The sequence below is a fragment of the Talpa occidentalis genome, unplaced genomic scaffold, assembly GCF_014898055.3.
Source record: "Talpa occidentalis isolate TD23 unplaced genomic scaffold, MPIMG_talOcc4v2.1 talOcc4.19, whole genome shotgun sequence".
Classification (NCBI taxonomy): domain Eukaryota; kingdom Metazoa; phylum Chordata; class Mammalia; order Eulipotyphla; family Talpidae; genus Talpa; species Talpa occidentalis.
In genome coordinates, this window is record NW_023601962.1 from 1801240 (window position 1) to 1822197 (window position 20958).

General features: G+C 64.8%; 1 pseudogene; it reads right to left on the bottom strand.

Moving 5' to 3' along the window:
* Window positions 1–5574: 5574 nt before the first annotated feature.
* The window catches only part of LOC119250972 (NEDD4-binding protein 2-like 1), a 65261-nt pseudogene continuing 49877 nt past the window's right edge, over window positions 5575–20958 (bottom strand).

Here is a 20958-nt window from a genome sequence, read left to right on the forward strand (position 1 = left end):
TATAGAAAGAAAAAGATCTCTGTTTTTGGTCTGTTGTTGACCCATGACCTCGTGGTGCTTTGTTCACTCACCCAAGATCTTTATTTCAACTGTGCTGTCCGGCCCGTGTCCCTCGCGGGAACTTGCGGAGGCGTCTTAGCTAAGGTCTGTCTGTATAAACCCCGGACCAGGCTGCTCCAAGGAGCAGATGACCGTTATGCCGTATGACGTCCTCCACGGGAACCGCGGGTGCAGCCCACTCAGACTCCGTAGCCCTAAGGCTGTGGAGCCATATTCATGCACTCTCACACACACTCAGCACCACGAGTATGTTTTCAAACTTAGAAAAACTTCTCACTGTCTCAAACTGATCACCCTTTATCAGCGAGCTCCGGACGCCCCGTTGAGGATTCTATCCCTGAAAGTCTAAAAAAGAAGGGTATTTTAGGAGAAATTCACTCACACACTCACGCAAGAAGGAGATAGCTTACCCAACGCAACCTCTTCGTTACTTACCTCTCCTTTGGGTGAAAACAATGAAATGAAGGTCTGGCCAGACGTTCGGGCGCCACCTGCCGCGGACCAGCCCAGAGATGGACGATGAGGCCGTCTCAGGGTTGAGAGATTGCGCAGGGTGGTCAGGGATTCGATGAATAAATGACACACAGACACACTTCAACAGAGTGAAAATCTGAGTGCACTTTTATTAAGCTAGTGGTCAGTATGTATATGTTTTTTTCTAAAGGCATAGGAACAGTGAACATCAAAGAGATCAGTTTGCTCATAGGCTTAGCTTAATTGACAGGGCAGTGATTTATGTCCGAAGTTACACCTGGACCTAGCCTCATTCCTAAATGGACAGGTTATTAACTCTTTCTATATTCTTGTACTAACTACTACTACTATTACCAAATTATGTTTACTCATAATTAATTAACATAGGTAAATTTATATTATAATGCAGTTAATATCAAAGGTACTAAAGTTAAGCACATAGAAAGATTATTAAACCAACAATCCTATTATAACACAGTGTTTAGTAATGTTTCACTTGCATTAGCCTAATTATTAAATTATGTATGTTTTTTAATTAGCAATCAATGACCAGAAAAAGGAAAGATTTTAGAAAGACAGTTGTAGCAGAATAAAGTTTGTGGACCTTGAGAAAGCGAGATAAGGTTCCATAAGGTCAGCATTTCTTTAATCATTTGTGGCAGCTTCTGGTGGTCATTATTTCTTGACAGGCATGCGGCTACTCTGCATCTTAGGGAGTTTGCTGTTCTCCCCCTGCGCGCATGGTTCCTTGCCCACGCCGGACCTCAGGGACCATGGCAACAGCCATTAGCCCTAAAGGTCACTGCAGGGGGGGTGTAGCAGGAGGTCACCCCCTGGAAGCCAGGGACAAGCAGCGGCCGCGGACTCTTCCAAAACTGCAGGCACACAGGCCGGCGAGATAAAAGCCCCGAGAGCCGGCACCAGTCAAAGGGGAAGAGTCCGCATGCACCTGGCCCAGCAGCGCTGATGAGCCCCAGGCTCCGCCTCTGGCTGGAGCCTGACCCCGCACACCCGACTCTGGCTTGGCTGCGCACAGGTGCGCTTCCTAGGGCCGCCTCAAGGGGGCTCCGGTGAGTGGGTTCGGGAACCCTTAGCCCCCACCGGGGAGGGGCCACCCCTGCACCCATAGGGGTACGGATTGTCCTCCCCCGTGGGGGAACGTGGCCATCTTCCTGGTCGGGGTAGCCCAAACCTTCCTCCCGGGGCACGCCTGCACCCTCCTCTCGCACTCACAGCCTCAGCGGCGGGGCCGAGTGCCTGCAGATGCCCTGCAGGGAGGGCCGGGGTCCCGGTAAGGGGAGGGAACCACGTGGAAGCCAGGGACAAGCGGTGGCCGCGGCCTCTTCCAAACTTCAGGTACACAGCCCGGATCGGAAAAAAGCCACGGGCAGGCCAGCACCACTCAAAGGGGAAGAGTCCGCACGCACCTGGCACAGCAGCGCTGATGAAATCTAGGCTCCGCCCCTGGCAGGAGCCTGACCCCGCCCACCCGACTCTGGCTTGGCTTTGAACAGGTGCATTTCCTAGGCCGCCGCTAGGGGGCAACGGTGAGGGGTTCGGGGACCCTCAGCCCCCACCGGGCTGGGGTCACCCCTGCACCCATGGGGGTACGGGATTGTCCCCCCCGAGGGGGAACGGGGCCCTCTTCCCCTTCGCAGGAGCCCAAACCTTCATCCCGGGGCACGCCTGAACCCTCCTCTCGCACTCACAGCCCCAGCGGAGGGGCCGTGCGCCCGCTGACACCCTAGATGGAGGGCCGGGGTCCCGGTCAGGGAGGGCAACCCCTGGAAGCCAGGGACAACGTTGGCCGCGGCCTCTTCCAAAACTGCAGACACACAGGCCGGCGCGAAAAAGAGCCCCCGGTAAGCCGGCACCAATCAAAGGGGAAGAGTCCGCACGCACCTGGCCCAACAGAGTTGATGAGACCCGGCTCCGCCACTGGCTGGAGCCTGAACCCGCCCACCCGACTCTGGCTTGTCGGCGCTCAGGGGCACTTCCTAGGGCCGCCGCTAGGGGGCGCCGGTGAGGGGTCGGGGACCCTCAGCTCCCACCGGGCTGGGGCCACCCCTGCACCCATGGGGGTACGGGATTGTCCTGCCCCTTGGGGGAACGGGACACTCTTCCCCTTCGCGGGAGGCCAAACCTTCGTCCCGGGACACGCCTGCACCCTCCTCTCGCACTCACAGCCCCTTCGGCGGGGCTGTGCAGCACTGGTCGCCCTAGACATAGGACCGGGGTCCCTGTCAGGGGAGGGCACCCCCTGTAGCCAGGGACAAGTGGAGGCCGCGGCCTCTTCCAAAACTGCAAACACACAGACCGGCACGGAAAAAATCCCCGGGTGAGCCGGCACAAATCAAAGGAGAAGAGTCCGCACGCACCTGGCCCAGCGGGGCTGATGACCCAGAGGCTCCGCCCCTGGACGAAGCCTGACCCCGCCCAACCGAGACTGGCTTTGCTGAACACAGGTGCACTTCCTAGGGCCGCCGCGAGGGGGCGCTGGTGAGGGGGTTCGGGGACCCTCAGCGCCCACCGGGCTGGGGCCACCCCTGCACCCATGGGGGTACGGAATGCCCTCCCCCGTGGGGGAACGGGTCCCTCCCCCCGTCGCGGAGCACTAACCATCCTCCCAGGGCAAGCCTGCACCCTCCTCTCGCACTTACAGTCCCAGCGGCGGGCCGTGCGCCCGCAGAAGCCCTAGACGAAGGGCCGGGGTCTCGGTCAGGGTGGGCACACCCTGGAAGCCAGGGACAAGCGGCGGACGCGGCCTCTTCCAGAACTGCAGACACACATGCTGGCATGGAAAAAAGCAACGGACAAGCCGGCACCACTCAAAGGGGAAGAGTCCGCACGCACCTGGCCCAGCAGCGCTGATGAGCCCCAGGAACCGTCCGTGGTCGGAGCCTGACCCAGCCCACCTGACTCTGGCTTGGCTGCGCACAGGTGGACTTCTTAGGGCCGCCGCTATGGGGCGCCAGTGAGGGGGTCAGGGACTCTCAGCCCACACCCGGCTGTGGCCACCCGTGCACCCATGGGAGCACGGGATTGTCTACCTCCGTGGGGGAACGGGGCCCTCTTCCCAGTCACGGGAGTCCAAATCTTCCTCCCGGGGCACGCCTGCACCCTCTTCTCGCACTCACAGCACCAGCGGCGGGACCGTGCTCCCGCAGACATCGTAGACGGAGGGCCGGGTTCCCGGTCAGGGGAGGGCACCCCCTGGAAGCCAGGGTGAAGCGGTGGCTGCAGCCTCTTCCAAAACTGCAGGCACAACGGCCGGCGCGGATAAAAGCCCTGGAAAGCCGACACCACTAAAAGGGGAAGAGTCCGCACGCACCTGGCCCAGCAGTTCTGATGAGACCCAGGCTCCGGCCCTGGCCAGAGCCTGAACCCGCCACCCGACTCTGGCTGCACACAGGTGCACTTCCTAGGGCCGCCGCTAGGGGCCACCAGTGAGGGGGTTCGGGGACCCTCAGCCCCCACCAGGCTGGGGCCACCCCTTCACCCATGGGAGTACGGGAATATCCTCCCCCGTGAGTGAACGGGGCCCTCTTCCCCATCGCGGGAACCGACACCATCCTCTCGGGGCATGTCTGCATCCTGCTCTCGCACTCACAGCCCCAGCGGCGGTACCTTGCGCCCGCAGACGCCCTATACGGAGGTCCGGGGTCCCGGTCATGGGAGGGCTCCCCCAGGAAGCCAGGGAAATGTGGCGGCCACGGCCTCTACCAAAACTGCAGGCACAAATGCCAGCGCGGAAAAAAGCCCCTGGCGAGCCGGCACCACTCAAAGGGGAAGAGTCCGCAGGCACCTGGCCCAGCAGTGCCCCTGGCCGGAGCCTGACCCCGCCCACCCGACTCTGCCTTGGCTGCGACAGGTGCACTTCCCAGGGCCGTCATTAGGGGCTCCGCTGAGTGGGTTCGGGTACCCTCAGCCCCCACCGGGCTGGGTCCACCCCTGCACCCATGGGGTTACGGGATTGTCCTCCCCCGTGGTGGAACGGGTCCAGTCGCGGGAGCCCAAACTTTCCTCCCAGTCGCGGGAGCCGAAACCTTCCTCCCAGGGCACGATGCAGACTCCTCTCGCACTCATAGCCCCATCGGCGGGGCCGTGCGCCCGCAGACGCCCTAGACAGAGGGCCGGGGTCCTGGTCAGGGGAGGGCAACCCCTGCAAGCAAGGGACAAGCGGCGGAGGCGGAGTCTTCCAAAACTGCAGGCAAACAGGCAGGCGCGGAAAAAAGAGCCGGGTTAGCCGGCACCATTCAAAGGGGAAGAGTCCGCACGCACCTGGCCCCGCAGCGCTGATGAGCCCCAGGTTCCGCCCCTGGCCGGAGCCTGAACCCACCCAACCGACTCTGGCTTTGCTGCGCACAGATGCACTTACTAGGGCCGCGGGTAGGGGGAGCCGGTGAGGGGGTTCGGGGACCCTCAGCCCCCAACGGGCTGGGGCCACCACTGCACCCATGGTGGTACGGGATTGTCCTCCCCCGTTGGGGAACGGGTCACTCTTCTTAGTCGCGGGAGCCCAAACCTTCCTCCCGGGAACGCCTGCAGACTCCTCTCGCACTCACAGCCCCAGCGCCTGGGCCGTGCGCCCGCAGACGCCCTAGACGGAGGGCCGTGGTCCTGGTCAGGGGAGGGCACCCCCTGCAAGCAAGGGACAAGCGGTGGTGGCAGACTCTTCCAAAATTGCAGGGACACAGGCAGGCGCGGAAAAAAGCCCCGGGTTAGCTGGCACCACTCAAAATTGAAGAGTCCGCACGCACCTGGCCCAGCAGAGCTGAAGAGCACCAAGCTCCGCCCCTGGCCGGAGCTTGACAACGAACACACTACTCTGGCTATCCTGCTCACAGGTACACTTCCTAGGGCCGCCGCTAGGGGTCGCGTTGAGGGGTTTCGGGTACCCTCAGCCCCCACCAGGCTGGGGCCACCCCTGCACCCATGGTGGTACGGGAATTTCCTCCCCCGTGTGGGAACGGTGCCCTCTTCCCCTTCGCGGGTGCTCAAACCTTCCTCCGGAGGCACGCCTGCACCCTCCTCTCGCTCTCACAGCCCCAGCGGCGTGGCCATGCGCTCGCAGACGACCTAGATGGAGGGCCGGGGTCCCGGTCAGGGAGGGCATACCCTGGAAGCCAGGGACAAGCGGCGGCTGCGGCCTCTTCCAAAAATGCAGGCACACAGGCCGGCTCGTGAAAAAGCCCCGCGCGAGACGGCACCACTCAAAATGGGAGAGACCGCACGCATGATCCGGCACCACTCAAAGGGAAAGAGTCCGCACGCACCTGGTCCATCAGCGCAGATACGCCCCAGCCTCCGCACCTGGCCGGAGCCTGACCCCGAACACGTGACTCTGGCTTTGCTGCGCAGAGGTGCACTTCCTAGGGCCTCTGCTACGGGGCATCTGTGAGGGGGTTCAGGGGACCCTCAGTCCCCACCGGGCTGGCCACCCCTGCACTCATGGGGGTACGGGATTGTCCTCCCCCGTGGGGGAACGGGGCCCGTTCCCCTTAGCAGGAGCCCAAATCTTCCTTCGGGGGCACGCCTGCACCCTCCTCTTGCCCTCACAGCCCGAGAGGCGGGGCCGTGCGCCCGCAGACGCCCTAGACGGAGGGCCGGTGTCCCGGTGATGGGAGGGCACCCCCTGGAAGCCAGGACAAGCGGCGGCCACGGCCTCTTCCAAAACTGCAGGGACACAGGCCGGAGCGGAAAAAAGCCCTGGGCGAACCGGCACCACTCAAAGGTGATGAGTCCGCACGCTCCTGACCCAGCAGCGCTGATGAGCCCTAGGCTCCGCCCCTGGCCGGAGCCTGAACCCGCCCACCCGAATCTGGTTTGGCTGCGCACTGGTGCACTTCCTAGGGTCGCCGCTAGGGGTCGCCGGTGAGGGGTTTCGGGGACCCTCAGCCCCACCGGGCTGGGGCCACCCCTGCACCGTGGTGGTACGGGATTTTCCACCCCCGTGGGGGAACGGGTCCCTCTTCCCCATGGCGGGAGCCCAAACCTTCCTCACGGGGCAGGCCTGCACCCTCCTCTTGCAGTCACAGACCCAGCGTCGGGGCCGTGCACCCGCAGACGCCCTAGACGGAGGGCCGGGGTCCCGGTCAGGGGAGGGCACGCCCTGGAAGTCAGGGACAAGCGGTGGCTGCGACCTCTTCCAAAATTGCAGGCACACAGACCGGCGCGAAAAAAAGCCCCAGGCGAGCCGGTACCACTCAAAGGGAAGAGTCCGCACGCCCCTTGCCCAGCGCCGCTGATGAGCCCCAGGCTCCGCCCCTGGCCGTAGCCTGACCCCGTCTAAACGACTCTGGCTGGGTGCGCACAGTTCCAATTCCTAGGGCCGCCGCTAGGGGGCGCCGGTGAGCGGGTTCGGGGACCCTCAGCCCCCACCGTCTGGAGCCACCCCTGCACCCATGGGGTTAAGGGATTGTCCTCACCCGTGGGGGATCCGTGCCCTCTTCCCCTTTGCGGGAGCCCAAACATTCCTCCCGGGGCATGCCTGCACAATCCTCTCGCACTCACAGCCTCTGCGGCGGGGCTCTGCGCCCCTAGAAGCCCTAGACAGAGGACCGGGGTCCCTTTCGGGGGAGGGCACCCCCTGGAAGCCAGGGACAAGCAGCAGCCGTGGCCTATTCCAAAACTGCAGGCACACAGGCCGGCGTCGAAAAACCCACGGGCGAGCCGGCAACAGTCAAAGGGGAAGAGTCGCACGCACCTGGCCCAGCAGCGCAGATGAGCCCCGGGATCCGCCCCTGGCTGGAGCCAGACCCCGCCTACCCGACTCTGGCTTGGCTGCGCAAAGGTGCACTTCCTAAGGCCGACGCTAGGGGGCGCCGTGAGGGGGTACGGGGACCCTCAGCCCCCACCGGGCTGGGGCCACCCCTGCACCCATGTGGGTAAGGGATTGTCCTCCCCCGTGGGGGAACGGGGCCCTCTTCCCCTTAGCGGGAGCCCAAACCTTCCTCCCTTTGCACGTCTGCACACTCCTCTCGCACTCACAGCCCCAGTGGCGGGGCGATGCGCCCGCAGACGCCCTACACAGAGGGCCGGTGTCCCGGTCAGGGGAGGGCACCCCCTGGAAGCCAGAGACAAGCGTGGACGCGACCTCTCAAAAACTGCAGGCACACAGGCCGGCGCGGAAAAAAGCCCCGGGCAAGCCAGCATCACTCAAAGGGGAAGAGTCCGCACGCACCTGGCCCAGCAGCGCTGATGAGCCCAGGCTCCGCCCCTTGCCGGAGCATTTTCCCGCCCACCCGTCTCCGGCTATGCTGCGCACAGGTGCACTTCCTAGGACCGCCGCTAGGGGGCGTCGGTGAGGGGGTTCGTGAACTCTCAGCCCCCACCGGGCTGGGGCCACCCCTGCACCCATGGGGGTACGGTATTTTCCTCCACCATGTGGGAACGGGGCCCTCTTCCCTTTCGCGGGTGTCTAAACCTACCTCCCGGGACAAGCCTGCACCCTCATCTCACACTCACAGCCCCAGCCGCGTGGCAGTGCGCCCGCCACGCGCTAGAGGGACGGCCAGGGTCCCGGTCAGGGGAGGACACCCCCTGGAAACCAGGGACAAGCGGCGGCCACGGCATCTTCCAAAACTGCAGGCACACAGGCAGGCGCGGAAAAAAGCCCCGGGTAAGATGGCACCACTTCAAGGGGAAGAGTCCGCACGCACCTGGCCCAGCAGCGCGTTATGAGCCCCAGGCTCTGCCCCTGGCCGAAATTTGACGCCGCCCACCCGACTCTGGCTTGGCTGCGCGCATGTGCACTTCCTAGGGCCGTCCCTAGTGGGTGGCGGTGAGGGGTTTCGGGGACCCTCAGCACCCATCTGTCTGGGGCCACCCCTGTATCCATCAGGGTACGGGATTGTCCTCCCCCGTGGTGGAACGGGTCCCTCTTCCCCTTCGCGGGAGCCCAAACCTTCCTCCCAGGGCACGCATGCACCCTCCTCTCGCACCCACAGACCCAGCGGAGGGGCCGTGCGCCCAAAGACGCGCTAAACATTGGGCCGGGGTCCCGGTCAGGGCAGGGCCCCCCCTGGAAGCCAGGGACAAGCGGCGGTCGCGGCCTCTTCCAAAACTGCAGGCACACAGGCCGGCGCGGAAAAAAGCCCCGGGCAAGCTGGCACGACACAAAGGGGAAGAGTCCACACGCACCTGGCCTAGCAGCGCTGATTACCCCAGGCACCGCCCCTGGCCGGAGCCTGACCTCGCCCTTCTGATTCTGGCTGCGCACAGGTTCACTTCCTAGGGCCGCCACTAGGGGGCGCCGGTGAGGGGGTTCGTGGACCCTCAGCCCCCACCGGGCTGGGGCCACCCCTGCACCCATGGGGGTACGGTATTGTCCTCCCCCGTGGGGGCACGGGGCCCTCTTCCCCATCGCGGGAGCTCCAACCTTCCTCCCGGGGCACGCCTGCACCCTCCTCTCACACTCACAGCCCCAGCGCGGCTCCGTGCGCCCGCAGACCAACTAGACGGAGGGCCGGAGTCCCGGTCAGTGGAGGGCAACACCTGGAAGCCAGGGATAAGCGGCGGCCCCGGACTCTTCCAAAACTGAAGTCACAAAGGCCGGCGAGGAAAAAAGCCGGGGCGAGCAGGCATCTCTCAAAGGCGAAGAGTCCTCACGCACCTGGCCCAGCAGCGCTGATGAGCCCCAGGCTCCGCTCCTGGACAGAGCCTGACTCCCCCCACCCGTCTGTGGCTTGGGTGCACACTGTGCACTTCCTAGGGCCGCCGCTAGTGGGCGTCGGTGAGGGGATCTGGGACCCTCAGCCCCACCCGGCAGGGGCCACCCCTGCACCCATGGGGGTACGGGATTGTCCTCCCCCGTGAGGGAACGGGTCACTCTTCCCAGTCGGGGGAGCCCAAACCTTCCTCCCGGGAACGCCTGCAGACTCCTCTCGCACTCACAGCCCCAGCGGCTGGGCCGTGCGCCCGCAGACGACCTAGACGGAGGGCCGTGGTCCTGGTCAGGGGAGGGCACCCCCTGCAAGCAAGGGACAAGCGGTGGTGGCAGACTCTTCCAAAATTGCAGGCACACAGGCAGGCGCGGAAAAAAGCCCCGGGTTAGCTGGCACCACTCAAAGGGTTCGTGAACTCTCAGCCCCCACCGGGCTGGGGCCACCCCTGCACCCATGGGGGTACGGTATTTTCCTCCACCATGTGGGAACGGTGCCCTCTTCCCCTTCGCGGGTGCTCAAACCTTCCACCCGAGGCACGCCTGCACCCTCCTCTCGCTCTCACAGCCCCAGCGGAGGGGCCGTGCGCTCGCAGACGACCTAGATGGAGGGCCGGGGTCCCGGTCAGGGAGGACATACCCTGGAAGCCAGGGACAAGCGGCGGCTGCGGCCTCTTCCAAAACTGCAGGCACACAGGCCGGCGCGTGAAAAAGCCCCGCGCGAGATGGCACCACTCAAAATGGGAGAGTCCGCACGCACGATCCGGCACTACTCAAAGGGGAAGAGTCCGCACGCACCTGGTTCAGCAGCGCAGATAAGCCCCAGCCTCCGCACCTGGCCGGAGCCTGACCCCGAACACGCGACTCTGGTATTGCTGCGCAAAGGTGCACTTCCTAGGGCCGCCGCTAGGGGGCATCTGTGAGGGGGTTCAGGGGACCCTCAGTCACCACCGGGCTGGCCACCCCTGCACTCATGGGTGTACGGGATTGTCCTCCCCCGTGGGGGAACGGGGCCCGTTCCCCTTAGCAGGAGCACAAATCTTCCTTCCGGGGCACGAATGCACTCTCCTCTTGCACTCACAACCCCAGAGGCGGGGCCGTGCGCCCGCAGACGCCCTAGACGGAGGGTCGGTGTCCCGGTGATGGGAGGGCACCCCCTGGAAGTCAGGACAAGCGGCGGACGCGGCCTCTTCCAAAACTGCAGGGACACAGGCCGGAGCGGAAAAAAGCCCCGGGCGAACCGGCACCACTCAAAGGTGATGAGTCCGCACGCTCCTGACCCAACAGCGCTGATGAGCCCCAGGCTCCACCCCTGGCCGGAGCCTGAACCCGCCCACCCTAATCCGGCTTGGCTGCGCACAGGTGCAATTCCTAGGGTCGCCGGTAGGGGTCGCCGGTGAGGGGTTTCGGGGACCCTCAGCCCCCACCGGGCTGGGGCCACACCTGCACCCTTGGGGGTACGGGATTTTCCTCCCCCGTGGGAGAACGGGTCCTTCTTCCCCGTTGCGGGAGCCAAAACCTTCCTACCGAGGCACGCCTGCACCCTCCTCTCGCATTCACAGCCCCAGCGGCGGGGCCGTGCGCCCGCAGACGCCGTAGACATAGGACCGAGGACCCTCTCCGGGGAGGGCACCCCCTGGAAGCCAGGGACAAGCGGCGTCCGCGTCCTCTTCCAAAATTGCAGGCACACAGGCCGGCGCTAAAAAATCCCCAGGCGAGCCGGAACCACTGAAAAGGGAAGAGTCCGCACGCACCTGGCCCAGCAGCGCTGATGAGCCCCAACCTCCGCCCATGGCCGGAGCCTGACCCCGCCCACCCGACTCTGGTTGGCTGCGCACAGGTGCACTTCCAAGGGCCGCCGCTAGGGGTCGCCGGGGAGGGGGTTCGGGGACCCTCAGCCCCCACCGGGCTGGGGCCACCCCTGCACCCATGGGGGTACGGAATGTCCTCCCCCGTGGGGGAACGGGTCCCTCTTCCCCGTCACGGAGCCCTAACCATCCTCCCGAGGCACGCCTGCACCCTCCTCTCGCTCTTACAGTCCCAGTGGCGGGGCCGTGCGCCCGCAGAAGCCCTAGACGAAGGGCCGGGCTCCCGGTCAGGGTGGGCACACCCTGGAAGCCCGGGACAAGCGGTGGAGGCGAGCTCTTCCAAAGCTGCAGACACACATGCTGGCGTGGAAAAAAGCAATGGACAAGCCGGCACCAATGAAAGGGGAAGATTCCGCACGCACCTGGCCCAGTAGCACTGATGAGCCCCAGGAACCGTCCGTGGCCGGAGCCTGACCCAGCCACCCGACTCTGGCTTGGCTGCGCACAGGTGGACTTCTTAGGGCCGCCTCTATAGGGCGCCGGTGAGGGGGTTCAGGGACCCTCAGCACACACCCGGCTGGGGCCACCCCTGCACCCATGGGGGCACGGGATTGTCTACCTCCGTGGGGGAACGGGGCCCTCTTCCCAGTCACGGGAGCCCAAACTTTCCTCCCATGGCATGCTTCCACCCTCCTCTCGCACTCACAGCCCCAGGGGCGGGGCCTTGCGCCCGCAGACGCCCTAGACGGCGGGCCGGGGTCCCGGTCAGGGAAGGGCAACCCCTGTAAGCCAGGGATAAGCGCCGGCCGCGGCATCTTCCAAAACTGCAGGAATACAGGCCGGCTCGGAAAAAAGCCCCGGGCAAGCCGGCACCACTCAAAGGGGATGAGTGCGCATGCACCTGGCCCAGCAGCGCATTATGAGCCCCAGGCTCTGCCCCTGGCCGAAATTTGACGCCGCCCACCCGACTCTGGCTTGGGTGCACACAGATGCACTTATTAGGGCCGGCGCTAGGGGTCGCCGGTGAGGGGGTTCGGGGAGCCTCAGCCCCTACCTGGCTGTGGCCACCCCTGCACCAAGGGGGTACGGGATTGTCCTCCCCCGTGTGGGAACGGGGCCCTCTTCCCCTTCGCGGGAGCCCAAACCTTCATCCCGGGGCACGCCTGCAAAATCCTCTCGCCCTCAAGCCCCAGCGTCGGGGCCGTGCGCCCGCTGACGCACTAGAAGGATGGCCTGGGTCGAGGTCATGGGAGGGCTCACGCTGGAAGCCAGGGAGAAGCTGCGGCCGCGGCCTCTTCCAAAACAGCAGGCACACAGGCCGGCGCGGAAAAAAGCCCCGGGCGAGCCGGCACCACTCAAAGGGGAAGAGTCCGCACGCCCCATGCCCAGCACCGCTGATGAGCCCCAGGCTCCGCCCCTGGCCGTAGCCTGACCCGGCCTAAATGACTCTGGCTGGGTGCGCACAGGTGCACTTCCTAGGGCCGCCGCTAGGGGGCGCCGGTGAGGTAGTTCGGGGACCCTCAGACCCCACCGGGCTGGGGCCACCCCTGCACCTATGGGGGTACGGGATTGCCCTCCCCCGTGGGGGAACGGGGACCTCTTCCCCGTCGCGGGAGCCCAAATCTTCCTCCCGGTTCATGCCTGCACGCTCTTCTCGCACTCACAGCACCAGCGGCGGGACCGTGCGCCCGCAGACGTCCTAGACGGAGGGCCGGGTTCCCGGTCAGGGGAGGGCACCCCCTGGAAGCCAGGGTGAAGTGGTGGCCACGGCCTCTTCCAAAACTGCAGGCACTCAGGCTGGCGCGGATAAAAGCCCTGGAAAGCCGACACCACTCAAAGGGGAAGAGTCCGAAAGCACCTGGCCCAGCAGTGCTGATGAGACCCAGCTCCGGCCCTGGCCGGAGCCTGACCCCGCCCACACGACTCTGGCTGCGCACAGGTGCACTTCCTAGGGCCGCCGCTAGGGGGCGCCTGTGAGAGGGTTCGGGGACCCTAAGCCCCCACCGGGCTGGGGCCACACCTGCACCCATGGGGATACGGATTTGTCTGCTCCCGTGGGGGAACGGGGCCCTGTTCCCCTGCGCGGGAGCCCAAACCATCCTCCTGGGGCACGCCTGCACCCTCCTCTCGCACTCACAGCCCCAGCGGCGGGGCCTTGCACCCACAGACGCCCTAGATGGAGGGACGGGGTACCGGTCAGGGGAGGTCACCTACTGGAAGCCAGGGCCACCAGGGGGCCGCGGCCTCTTACAAAACTGCGGGCACACAGGCCGTCGCAGAAAAAAGCCCAGGGCGAGCTGTCACCACTCAAAGGGGAAGAGTCCGCACGCACCTGGACCAGCAGCACTGAAGAGCCCCAGGCTCCGCCCGTGGCCTGAGCCTGACCCAGCCCACACGACTCTGGCTGCGCAAAGGTGCACTTCCTAGGGCCTCCGCTAGGGGGCGCCGGAGAGGGGGTTCGTTGACCCTCAGCCCCCACCGGGTAGGGGCCAACACTGCACCCATGTGTGTACGGGATTGTCCTACCTCGTGGGGGAACAGGGCCCTCTTCCCCGTCGCTAGAGCCCAAACCCTCCTACCATTGCACGCCTGCATCCTCCTCTCGCAGTCACAGCCCCAGCGTCGGGGCCGTGCGCCCAAGACGCCCTAGACGGAGGGCCGTGGTCCCGGTCAGGGGAGTGCACAAACTGGAAACCAGGGACAAGCGGGGGCCGCGACCTCTTCCAAAACTGCAGGTACACATGCCGGCGCGGAAAAAAGCCCGGAGAGCCGGCACCACTCAAAGGGGAAGAGTCAGCACGCACCTGGCCCAGCAGCACTGATGAGCCCAAGGCTTCGCCTCTGGCTGGAGCCTGACCCCGCCCATCTGACTCTGGCTTGGCTGCGCACAGGTGCACTTCCTAGGGCCGCCGCAAGGGCACTCTGTTGAGGGGGTTCGGGGACACTTAGCCACCACCGGGCTGGGGAAACCCCTGCACCCATGGGGGTAATGATTGTCCTCCCCGTGGGGGAACGGGGCCCTCTTCCCCTTCGCGGGAGCCCAAACCTTCCACCCAGGGCATGCCTACACCCTCCTCTCGCACTCACAGCCCCAGCGGTGGGGCCGTGCGCCTGCAGATGACCTACAGGGAGGGCCGGGGTCCCGGTCAGGGGAGGGAACCCCCTGGAAGCCAGGGACAAGCGGCGGCCGCGGCCTCTTCCATAACTGCAGGCACACAGGCCGGCACGGAAAAAATCCCCGGGCGAGCCGGCACCACTCAAAGGGGAAGAGTCTGTACGCAACTGGCCCAGCAGCGCTGATGAGTCCCAGGATCTCCCCTGGCCGGAGCTTGACCCCGCCCACCCGACTCTGGCTTGGCTGCGCACAGGTGCACTTCCTAGGGCCGCCGATAGGGGGCGCCGGTGATGGGGATTCGGAGACACTCAGCTCCAACCGGGCTGGGGCCTCCCCTGCACCCATGGGGGTACGGGATTGTCCTCCCCGTGGGGGAACGGGGCCCTCTTCCCCGTCTCGGGAGCCCAAACCTTCTTCCTGGGACACGCCTGCACCCTCCTCTCGCACTCACAGCCCAAGGGGCGGGGCCGTGCGCTCGCACATGCCCTAGACGAAGTGCCGGGGTCCCGGTCAGGGGAGTGCACCCCCTGGAAGCCAGGGACAAGCTGCGGCCCTGGCTTCTTCCAAATCTGCAGGCACACTGCCGGCGCGGAAAAAAGCCCTGGGCAAGCCGGCACCACTCAAAGGGGAAGCATCCGCATGCACCTGGCTCAGCAGAGCTGATGAGTCCCAGGCTCTCCCCTGGCCGGAGCTTGACCCCGCCCACCCGACTCTGGCTTGACTGCGCACATGTGCACTTCTTAGGGCCGCCGATAAGGGGTACCGGTGAGGGGGTTCGGGGACCCTCAGCCCCCACAGGGTTGGGGACACACCTTCAACCATTGGGGTACGGGATTGTCCTCCCTTATGGGGAACGGGGCCCTCTTCCCCATCACAGGAGCCCAAAACTTCCTCGCGGGTCACGCCTGCACCCTCCTCTCGCAGTCACAGCACCAGCGGCGGGGCCGTGCGCCCGCAGACGCACTAAACGGAGGGCCAAGGTCCCGGTCACGGGAGGGCACCCCCTGGAAGCCAGGGACAAGCGGCGCCCGCGGCCTCTTCCAAAACTGAAGGCACACAGGCCTGCGCGGAAAAAAGCCCCGGGCAAGCCGGCACCACTCAAAGGGGAAGAGTCCGCACGCACCTGGCCCAGCAATGCTGATGAGCCCCATGATCCGCCCCTGGCCAGAGCCTGACCCCGCCCACCCGACTCTGGCTTGGCTGTGCACAGGTGTAATACTTAGGGACGCCGCTAGGGGGCGCCGGTGAGGGGGATTCGGGGACCCTCAGACTCCACCGGGCTGGGGCCACACCTGCACCCTTGGGGGTACGGGATTTTCCTCTACCGTGGGGGAACGAGGCCGTGCGCCCGCAGATGCCCTAGACGGAGGGCCGGGGTCCTGGTCAGGGGAGGGTGCCGCGGACCAGCACACCGATGGACGATGAGGCCGTCTCAGGGTTAAGAGATTGCGCAGGGTGGTCAGGGATTCGATGAATAAATGACACACAGACACACTTCAAGAGAGTGAAAATCTGAGTGCACTTTTATTAAGCTAGTGGTCAGTATGTATATGTTTTTTTCTAAAGGCATAGAACAGTGAACATCAAAGAGATCACTTTGCTCATAGGCTTAGCTTAATTGACAGGGCAGTGATTTATGTCCGAAGTTACACCTGGACCTAGCCTCATTCCTAATTGGACAGGTTATTAACTCTTTCTATGTTCTTGTACTAACTACTACTACTATTACCTACTTATGTTTACTCATAATTAATTGTCATAGGTAAATTTATATTATAATGCAGTTGATATCAAAGGTACTAAAGTTAAGCACATAGAAAGATTATGAAACCAACAATTCTATTATAACACAGTGTTTAGTAATGTTTCATTTGCATTAGCCTAATTATTAAATTACGTATGTTTTTTAAATAGCAATCAATGACCAGTAAAAGGAAAGATTTTAGAAAGACAGTTGTAGCAGAATAAAGTTTGTGGGCCTTGAGAAAGCGAGATAAGGTTCCAAGTGGTCAGCATTTCTTAATCATCTTTGTGACAGTTTCTGGTGGTCATTATTTCTTGGCAGGCATTTGGCTTCTCTGCATCTTAGGGATTTTGCTGTTCTCCCCCTGCGCACATGGTTCCTTGCCCACGCCGGACCTCAGGGACCATGGCAACAGCCATTAGCCCTGAAGGTCACAGCAGGGGGGGGTGCAGCAGGAGGGCACACCCATAAAGCCAGGGACAAGCAGCGGCCGCGGCCTCTTCCAAAACCGCAGGCACACAGGCCGGCGCGGAAAAAAGCCCCAGGCAAGCCAGCAACACTCAAAGGGGAAGAGTCCGCACGCACCTCGCCCAGCAGCGCTGATGCGCCCCAGGCTCCGCCCCTGGCCGGAGCCTGACCCAGCGCACCCGACTCTGGCTGCGCAAAGTTGCACTTCCTAGGGCAGCCGCTAGGGGGCGCCGGTGAGGGGGTTCGGGGACCCTCAGTCCCCACCGGGCTGGGGCCACCCACAACCCATGGGAGTACGGGATTGTCCTCTCCCGAGGGGGAACGGGGCCTCTTCCATTCGCAGGAGCCCAAACCTTCCTCCCAGGGCACGCCTGCACCCTCCTATCCACTCACAGCCCCAGCGGCGGGGCCGTGCGTCCGAAGAAGCCCTAGACGGAGCCCGGGGTCCCGGTCAGGGGAGGGCACCCCCTGGAAGCCAGGGACAAGCTGCGGCCCTGGCCTCTTCTAAATCTGCAGGCACACTGCCGGCGCGGAAAAAAGCCCTGGGCAAGCCGGCACCACTCAAAGGGGAAGCGTACGCAGGCACCTGGCCCAGCAATGCTGATGAGCCCCATGATCCACCACTGGCCTGAGCCTGACCCCGCCCCCCCGGCTCTGGCTTGGCTGTGCACAGGTGTAATACTTAGGGCCGCCGCTAGGGGGCTCCGGTGAGAGGGTTCGGGTACCCTCAGCCAACACCAGGTTGGGGCTACCACTGCACCCATGGGGGTACGGGATTGTCCTCCCGCGTGGGGGAACGGGACCCTCTTCCCCGTCGCGGGAGCTCAAAAGTTCCTCCTGGAGCACGCCTGCACCCTCCTCTCGCACTCACAGCCCCAGCTGCGGGGCCGTTTGCCCACAGACGCCCTACAGGGAGAGCCGGTGTTCCGGTCCGGGGAGGGCACCCCCTGGAAGCCAGGGACAAGCGGCGGCCGCGGCCTCTTCCAAAACTGAAGGCACACAGGCCTGCGCGGGAAAAAGCCCCAGGCGAGCAGGCACCACTCAAAGGGGATGAGTTCGCACGCTCCTGACCCAACAGCGCTGATGAGCCCCAGGCTCCACCCCTGGCCGGAGCCTGACCCCGCCCACCCGACTCTGGCTTGGCTGCGCACAGGTGCATTTCCTAGGGCCGCTGTTAAGGGGGGGCCATTGAGGTGCTACGGGGACCCTCAGCCCCCACCGGGCTGGGGCCACCCCTGCACCCGTGGTGGTACGGGATTGTCCTTCCCCGTGGGGGAACGTGGCCCTCTTCCACGTCGAGGGAGCCCAAACCTTCCTCCCGGTGCACGCCTGCACATTCCTCTCGCACTCACAGCCCCAGCGGCGGGGCCGTTCACCCGCAGACGCCTTAGACGGAGGGCCGGGGTCCCCGTCAGGGGAGGGCAGCCCCTGGAAGCCAGGGACAAGCCCAGCCGCGGCCTCTAACAAAACTTCAGGCAAACAGGCCGGCGCGGAAAAAAGCCCCGGGCGAGCCGGCACCAATGAAAGGGGAAGAGTCTGCACGCACCTTGCAAAGCAGTGCTGATGAGCCCCAGGATCTGGCCCTGGCCAGAACCTGACCCCGCCCACCGAACTCTAGCTGCGCACAGGTGCACTTCCTAGGGCCGCCGCGAGGGGGCGCCGGTGAAGGGGTTCGGGGACCCTCAGCCCCCACCGGGCTGGGTCCAACCCTGCACCCAACGGGGTGCGGGATTGTCCTCCCCCGTGGGGGAACGGGGCCCACTTCCCCGTCGCGGGAGCCCAAAACTTCCTCCCGGGGCACGCCTGCACCCTCCTCTCGCACTCACAGACCCAGCGGCGGGGCCGTGCGCCCGCAGACGCACTAGACGGAGGGCCGGGGTCCCGGTCAAGGGAGGGCCCCACTCGAAGCCAGGGACAAGCGGCGGCCGTGACCTCTTCCAAAATTGCAGGCACACAGGCCGCCGCGAACAAAAGCCACGGGCGAGCTGGCACCACTCAAAGGGGAAGAGGCCTCACGCACCTGGCCCACCAGCGCTGATGAGCCCCAGGCTCCGCCCTTGGCCTGTGCCTGAGGACGCCCACCCGAATATGGCTTCGCTATGCACAGATTCACTTCCTAGGGTCGCCGCTAGGGGGCGCCGGTGAGGGGGTTCGGGGACTCTAAGCCCCCACCGGGCTGGGGCCAACCCTGCACCCATTGGGGTAAGGGATTGTCCTCCCAGGTGGGGAAACGGGCCCTCTTCCCCATCTTGGGAGCCCAAACCTTCCTCCCGGGGCACGCCTGCACCCTATTCTCGCACTCACAGCCCCAGCAGCGGGGCCCTGCGCCCGCAGATGCCCTAGAAGGAGGGCCGGGGTTCCTGGTCTGGGGAGAGCAATCCCTGGAAGCCAGGGAAAAGAGACAGCATCGGCCACTTCCAAAACTGCAGGCACACAGGCCGGCGTGGAAATAAGCCCCGCGTAAGCCGGCACCCCTCAAAGGGGAAGAGTCCGCACGCATCTGGCCCAGCAGAGCTGATGAGCCCCAGGCTCCGCCCCTGGCCTGAGTCTGACAAAGCCCACCCGACTCTGGCTTGGCAGTGCAGAGGTGCACTTCATAGGGTCGCCTCTAGAGGGCGCCGGTGAAGGGGTTCGGGTACCCTCAACCCCACATGCTGGGGCCACCCCTACACCAATCGGGGTATGGTATTGTCCTCCCCCGTGTGGGAACGGGGTCCTCTTCCACTTCGTGGGAGCCCAAAACTTCCTCCCTATGCACGCCTGCACACTCCTCTCGCACTCACAGCCGCAGCGGCGGGGCCGTGCGCCCTCAGACGCCCTAGACGGAAGTTCGGGGTCCCGTTCAGTTGGGCAACCCCTGGAAGCAAGGGACAAGCGGCGGTCGCGGCCACTTCCACCACTGCAGGCAAACAGGCCGGCGCTAAAAAAGCCCAGGGCGAGCCGGCACCACTCAAAGGGGATGAGTCCGCACACACCTGCTCCAGCAGCGCTGATGAGCCCCAGGCTCCGCCTCTGGCCAGAGCCTGAACCCGCCCACCCGACTCTGGCTTGGCTGCGCACAGGTGCTCTATCTAGGGCCGCCGCTAGGGGGCGCCGGTGAGGGGGTTCGGGGAACCTCAGCACCCACCGGGCTTGGGCCACCCCTGCACCCATGGGGGTACGGGATTGTCCTCCCCCGTGGGGGAACGGGGCACTCTTCTCCTTCACGGGATTCCAAACCTTCCACTTGGGACACGCCTACACCCTCCTCTCGCACTCACATCCCCAGCGGCGGGGCCGTGCGCACGCAGATGCCCTAGACGGAGGTCCGGGGTCCCTGTCCAGGGAGGACTCCCCCTGGAAGCCAGGGACAAGCGGCGGCCGCGGCCTATTCCAAAAATGCAGGCACACAGGCAGGCGCAGAAAAAAGCCCCGGGCAAGCTGGCACCACTAAAAGGAAGAGTCCGCACGCACTTGGCCCAGCAGCGCTGATGAGACCCAGGCTCCGCCCCTGGCCAGAGCCTGACCCCGCCCACCCGACTCTGGCTTGGCTGCGCACAGGTGCACTTCCTAGGGCCGCCGCTAAGGGGCGCTGGTGAGGGTGTTGGGGACCCTCAGCCCCCACCGGGCTGGGGCCACCCCTGCACACATGTGGGTACGGGATTGTACTCCCCCGTGGGGGAACGGGACCCTCTTCCCCTTCGCGGGAGCCCAAACTTTCCTCCCGGGGCACTCCTGCAACCTCCTCTCTCACTCACAGCCACAGAAGCGGTGCCGTACGCCCGCAGACGCCCTAGTCGGAGGGCCGGGGTCCCTGTCCGGGGAGGGCACCCCTGGAAGCCAGGGACAAGCGGCGGCCGCGGCTCTTCTAAAACTCCAGATACACAGGCCGGAGCGAAAAAATCGCCGGGCAAGCCAGACCACTCAAAGGAGAAGAGTCCGCACGCACCTGGCCCAGCAGCGCTGATGAGCCCCAGGTTGCGCCCGTGGCCGGAGCCTGACCCCGTCCAACCGACTCTGGCTTGGCTGCGCACAGGTGCACTTCCTTGGGCCGCCTCTAGTGGGCGCCGGTGAGGGGGTTCGGGGACCCACAGCCCCCACCGGGCTGGGGCCACACATACACCTGGCCCAGCAGCGCTGATGAGCCCCAGGTTCCGCCACTCTCAGGAGCCTGACCCCGCCCACATGACTCTGGCTGGTCTGCGCACATGTGTACTTCCTAGGGCCGCCTAAGGCGGTACCGTTGAGTGGGTTCGCGGACCCTCAGCCCACACTGGGCTGGGGCCACCCCTGCACACATGAGGGTACGGAATTGTCCTCCCTCGAGGGGGAACGGGGCCATCTTCCCCTTCGCGGGAGCCAAAACCATCCTCCCGTTGCACGCCTGCACACTCCTATCGCACTCACAGTCCCAGCGGCAGGGCCGTGCGCCCGCAGACGCCCTAGACGTAGGGCCTGGGTCCCGTTCAGGGGAGGGCAACCCCTGGAAGCAAGGGACAAGCGGCAGTCGCGACCTCTTCCACAACTGCAGGCACACAGGCCGTCGCAGAATAAAGCCCCGGGCGAGCCGGCACCACTCAAAGGGGAAGAGTCCGCACACACCTACTCCAGCAGCGCTGATGAGCCCCAGGCTCCGCCTCTGGCCAGA